The following is a 5,965-nucleotide window of genomic DNA, read 5'->3' as shown; positions in this document are numbered from 1 at the left end:
AAGTAAGACAGTAGGTGTTGCAAGAGGGCATCAGAGGGCAGATACACTGAAACCATACTCACAGAAAACTAGTCAATCTAATCACACTAGGACCACAGCCTTGTCTGACTCAATGAAACTAAGCCATGCCCATGGGGCCACCCAAGATGGGCGGGTCATGGCGGAGAGATCTGACAGAATGTGGTCCACTGGAGAAGGGAATGGCAAACCACTTCAGTATTCTTGCCTTGAGAACCCCACGAACAGTATGAAAAGGCAAAATTATAGGATACTGAAAGAGGAACTCCCCAGGTCAGTAGGTGCCCAATATGCTACTGGAGATCAGTGGAGAAATAACTCCAGAAAGAATGAAGGGATGGAGCCAAAGCAAAAACAATACCCAGCTGTGGATGTGACTGGTGATAGAAGCAAGGTCCAATGCTGTAAAGAGCAATATTGCATGGGAACCTGGAATGTCAGGTCCATGAATCAAGGCAAATTGGAAGTGGTCAAAGAAGAGATGGCAAGAGTGAATGTCGACATTCTAGGAATCAGCGAACTCAAATGGACTGGAATGGGTGAACTTAACTCAGCTGACCATTATATCTACTACTGCGGGCGGGAATTCCTCACAAGAAATGGAGTAGCCATCATGGTCAACAGAAGAGTTCGAAATGCAGTACTTGGATGCAGTCTCAAAAACCACAGAATGATCTCTGGTCGTTTCCAAGGCAAACTATTCAATATCACAGTAATCCAAGTCTATGCCCCAACCAGTAACGCTGAAGAAGCTGAAGTTGAACGGTTCTATGAAGACCTACAAGACCTTTTAGAACTAACACCCAAAAAATGATGTCTGGGTTGTTACAGAGCCCCTATTTTACCTCCCTGAGCCATACAGCAAATTCCCATTGGCTATCTATTTTACATATGGTAATGTACATTTCCATGTTATTCTCTCCATACACCTCACCCTCCCCTTCCTCCCTTGCCAGTCACGTCCATAAATCTGTTCTCTACATCTGCATCTCCAGTGCTGCCCTGAAAATTTCATCAGTACCATCTGTATAGATTCCATATATATGTGTTAGCATACAATATTTTTCTTTCCCTTTCTGACTTACTTCACTCTGTATAATAGGCTCCAGGTTCAGCCACCTCATTAAAACTGACTCAGATGTGTTCCTTTCTATGGCTGAGTAATATCCCATTGTATATAGGTACCACCGCTTCTTTTTCCATTCATCTGTCGATGGACATCTAGTTTGCTTCCATGTTCTAGCTATTATAAATAGTGCTGCAATGAACACGGGTACATGTGTCTTTTTCAATTTTGGTTTCCTCAGGGTATATGCCTAGGAGTGGGGTTGTTAGGTCATATGGTGGTTTAATCCTAGTTTTTAAAGGAATCTCCATACTGTCTTCCATTGTAGCTGTATCAATTTACATTCCCACCAACAGTGCAAGAGGGTTTTCTTTTCTCCACACCCTCTTCAGCATTTACTGTTTGTAGACTTTCTGATGATAGCCATTCTGACTGGTATGGGATTATATCTCATTGTAGTTTCGATTTGCATTTCTCTAATAGTGAGCAATGTTGAGCATCTTTTCATATTTGTTAGCCATCTGTATAGTTTCTTTGGAGAAATGCCTGTTGAGGTCTTTTTCTCACTTTTGATTACACTGACTGTTTTTCTGGTATTGAGTCATATAAACAAACTGCTTGTATGTTTTTTTAAAATTAATCCTGTGTCAGTTGTTTCACTTGCTATTATTTTCTCCAATTTGGAGGGCTGTCTTTTCACCTTGTTTATAGTTTCCTTTGCTGTGCAAAAGCTTTTAAGTTTTATTAGGTCCCACTTGTTTATTTTTGTTTTTCCATTACTCTAGAAGGTGGGTCATAGAAGATCTTGTTTTGATTTATGTCATTGAGTGTTCTGCCTATGTTTTCCTCTAACAGTTTTATAGGTTTATGGTCTTACATGTAGGTGTTTAATCCATTTTGAGTTTATCTTTGTTTATGGTGTTAGCAAGTGTTCTAATCTCATTCTTTTACATATGGCTGTCCAGTTTTCCCAGCACCACTTATTGAAGAGGCTATCTTTGTCCTATTCTATCTTTGCCCTGTATATTCTTACCTCCTTTGTCAAAAATAAGGTACCCATAGATGAATGGGTTTATTTCTGGGCTTTCTATCTTGTTCCATTGGTCTATATTGCTGTTTTTGTGCCAGTATCATACTGTCTTGATGACTGTAGCTTTGTAGTATAGTCTGAAGTCAAGAAGGTTGATTCCTCCAGCTTCATTCTTCTTTCTCAAGATTGCTTTGGTTATTTGGGGTATTTTGTGTTTTAGCAAATACATTCTTATCAAAAGAACTTGTACTTGTGATTCTTATAGCCACAGCAGAGTCCAGACCCCTGGCCTGGCAGCAACTCAGCATCCACTAGTCATGGGTAAAAGCCCTGGATTCCGGGTCTGACAGACATTGGTTTAACACCTTTGCTGTTACCTCACAGTGGGTGGGGACTGTGGGCATGGCTTAACTTGAGCCGAATCTCCAGATCAGGGTCTCATAAGGCTGCAAGCCAGGGGCCAGCTGGGGCTGGGCTTTCATCTGTGGCTTGGGGTCCTCTCCAAGCTCTTGTGGTTGTTGGCTGACTTACTTCCTGGCAGCTGTAGACCTCATGACTGCTTGCTTCTTTAAGGCCAGCAGGTGAGCTGTCTGTTCTTGTGTATGCCTGCTTAGTCACTGAGTCATGTCCAACTTTTTGTGACCCCATGGACTGAAGCCTGCCAGGCTCCTCTGTCCATGAAATTACCCAGGCAAGAATACTGGAGTGGGTTGTCATGCCCTCCTCCAGGGAATCTTCCTGACCTAGGAATTGAACCAGGGTCTCCTGCATTGCAGGCGGATTCTTTACCAGCTGAGCTGCTGCTGCTGCTAAGTCGCTTCAGTCATGTCCGACTCTGTGCGACCCCAGAGATGGCAGCCCACCAGGCTCCTCCATCCCTGGGATTCTCCAGGCAAGAACACTGGAGTGGGTTGCCATTTCCTTCTCCAATGCATGAAAGTGAAAAGTGAAAGTGAAGTCGCTCAGTGGTGTCTGACCCTCAGCGACCCCATGGACTGCAGCCCACCAGGCTCCTCCATCCATGGGATTTTCCAGGCAAAAGTACTGGAGTGGGGTGCCATTGCCTTCTCCGTACCAGCTGAGCTACCTCAACCTAAATCTCTTTTAAAGGGCTCACCTGATTAGGTCAGAACCATCCCAAATAATCACCTTTTGGTGAACAGACTTTGATAAACTCTAAGTAATTCTGATTTTAGATCTTAATTATATCTTCTAAATCTCTTCATCTTGCTTATAGAATATAATCACAGGGGTGACCTTTATTCTATTCACAGGTGCTCCCACAGTCAAGGGAAGGAGATTCCACAGGGTGTGGATACCAGGGAGAGAGAATTTGGGGGCCAGTTTATAGACACTTGCATAAGTACTATTTTCTGGGATTGCAGATACTTGATGCAAATTTAGTATTGAATCAGTGCTTTCAAAATGGACAGAAGAGAGTACTGGATGGGTAAGACACCAGATGAAATTTTATTTTTGTATTGTTTTAAATTAGCATTTTGCCTTTCACAAATTATTTGCATTACCTTCTTATAAGTTAATCAGACACTAATGACATTTTTATAGTAAATGCAAAATGAGGATAAAAATGAATAGGCCTGATCCATTCATAGCTCCAAGATGCAGCCACTTGGAGCTTGCACATGGAGAAAATGGACCTAAGAGTTACCTACATATTCACACCTGTGTGAATCTGCTAGGGCTGCCATGACATAATGCCATTGACATTATGTGGCTTAAACAACAGAAGTTTATTTTTTTCAGAGTTGTAGTGGCTGGAAGTCTAAGATTAGGTTGCTGGCTGGGTTGGTTCCTGGTTAAACCACGCTTCCTGATGAGTAGATGGATGCCTCCTTGCCGTGTCCTCACATGACCTTTCTTCTGTATGTGCAGAGAGGAAAAGAGAGAGAGCGCTGGTGTTTCTTTCTTCTCTTCTAAGGATGCCAGTCCTAGCTGTTTAGGACCCACCCTTATGACCTCATGTAACTTTACCTCCTTCTAGGTCCTGTCTCCACACACAGTCATGCTGGGGGTGAGTGCTTCAGCACAGGCATCTGGGGGACACCGTTCAGGCCACAGCAATACTCAAAAGTATCCGTGGACCGTGAACAACCTGTGGAGCTTCCTGCTGCTGATTACCTGTGTTTTAGAGATTACTAATCACCATTCATAGATTCATGCATATATCCCAAGAAATCTCTCCATCTGTTTTCTACCTTTGCTGAAAATAACAGCGTCTTGGACTGATAGTCTGTTACCAAGGTAACAAGGACACACAGGCTGCCCTGAACAGTGCCCCAGAGCCATCTCAGTCCACGGTTCTGACAGAATTACTGCAAACTGTGCCCAACCCAATGAGTTGTATCATTTTTTTCTGGTAATGAGAGAAGACAGGTCCTCATAAAGGGGATACAACAGAATTATGGTTACATGCCAGAAGTATATCTCCTTCTAATGGATGACGCTTGTCTCTCTCTAAGGAAAGGTGTAAACCACAAGAATATAGACACCTCTCACACATGGTTTAGGTATGCCAGGCTCTGTGGTAGAGATTACTGCTTATAAACCTAAATTATGTTTTCTAAGCCTCTGTTTTAGAAAGGGGTGGGAATGTACCCTGTGAGGAAACTACATTTTCTGTGTCCCCCCACCTCCGCCTTCCTTCCCCCCTTCCTCCTGCTCCAGCTACCAGTGATCAGCGCATCCAGATTACTGCCTGGGATTCACGGAAAGGCTCTTACAGGAGGGGCACATGGCTAGCTTGTGCCCCTGTCTGTCCTTACCCGCCCCTGCCTTTCCTCTTGTTTTCTTCCTGGATTATTGATGTGATTCCTGGCAACAGAGTAGCCATTTGGATGATTAGAACTTCAGGCACTATCTGGAATAAGAGTTAAACTCCAGAAGAGAAGCTGCACCTTAAGCAAGATGGACCTAAATGTGGAACAAGCCTAGGTCCATAATGACACTATGAAAGTGCTGTTATCAACCACGGAACTCTTTCACATGAGGGAGAAATAATCTCTGCTACTAGCTGCATAAAGCCAATTCCTAACTGGTAGAAAGTATAGAAAGAAAATCTCAAAATGCAAAAATTACTTTGGAAAATCCTTTAAACCCCCCATAAATAATATGTAAATCCTGAATGGGTTATAGGTGCAGAGATGCTGAGCCTTTAATTCTTGGGGCCAGTCAGGAAAACAAGATTGTATTAAATTCTATCCTTGTATTGTTGTAAATTAAGTGTTTGCCCTTCAGGAATTAGCTACATTGCTTTCAGAGACAGTAATTCAGCTATCAAAAGTCATGTGTGGTCTGAAAAGAAAAATATTGGGAAGCACCAGTATATATAATCCTGACAGTTGACAGCAACATATATGTTTGTACACTTGTGTGTGTGCATAGTAATTTCATCTTTAATTTTCATAGAGAACTTTATGACTTTAATTGTATTACTTAATATATGTTAATGATTTTTAATTAACATTTCAATTCTTTTTCAAGGCTGTTGAACAGTCATCAGCATGGTCATCCTGATTATTCGAGCAGGATGACTGGGCTTCTTTAAAGTCATTCACACTTTCTCCCTACGTGGTTTTTGATGAGCTAAGTTTGATTACATCTGCATGGTATGTGTTCTTTAAGCAAAATTCTGCAGAGAATTATCGAAATTCTTCCCCCACTCTCTGTTGTTCTTTCTCTTGCATTTGATTCAGCTCTATTTTACATTCAGAGATGAGAAAAGTCATTGCTGCCAAATGGCTCTGTCAAGCTGTGGGTAGGTAGAACTCTAAGAAGAATGACAAGTGGAGAGGTTCTGGAACTCAGATTTCCCCAAGGAATGTTACCAGGTT

The sequence above is a fragment of the Bos javanicus genome, chromosome 6 (assembly GCF_032452875.1).
Source record: "Bos javanicus breed banteng chromosome 6, ARS-OSU_banteng_1.0, whole genome shotgun sequence".
In the NCBI taxonomy this organism is placed as follows: Eukaryota; Metazoa; Chordata; class Mammalia; order Artiodactyla; family Bovidae; genus Bos; species Bos javanicus.
Note: the sequence above shows the minus strand (reverse complement) of the source record.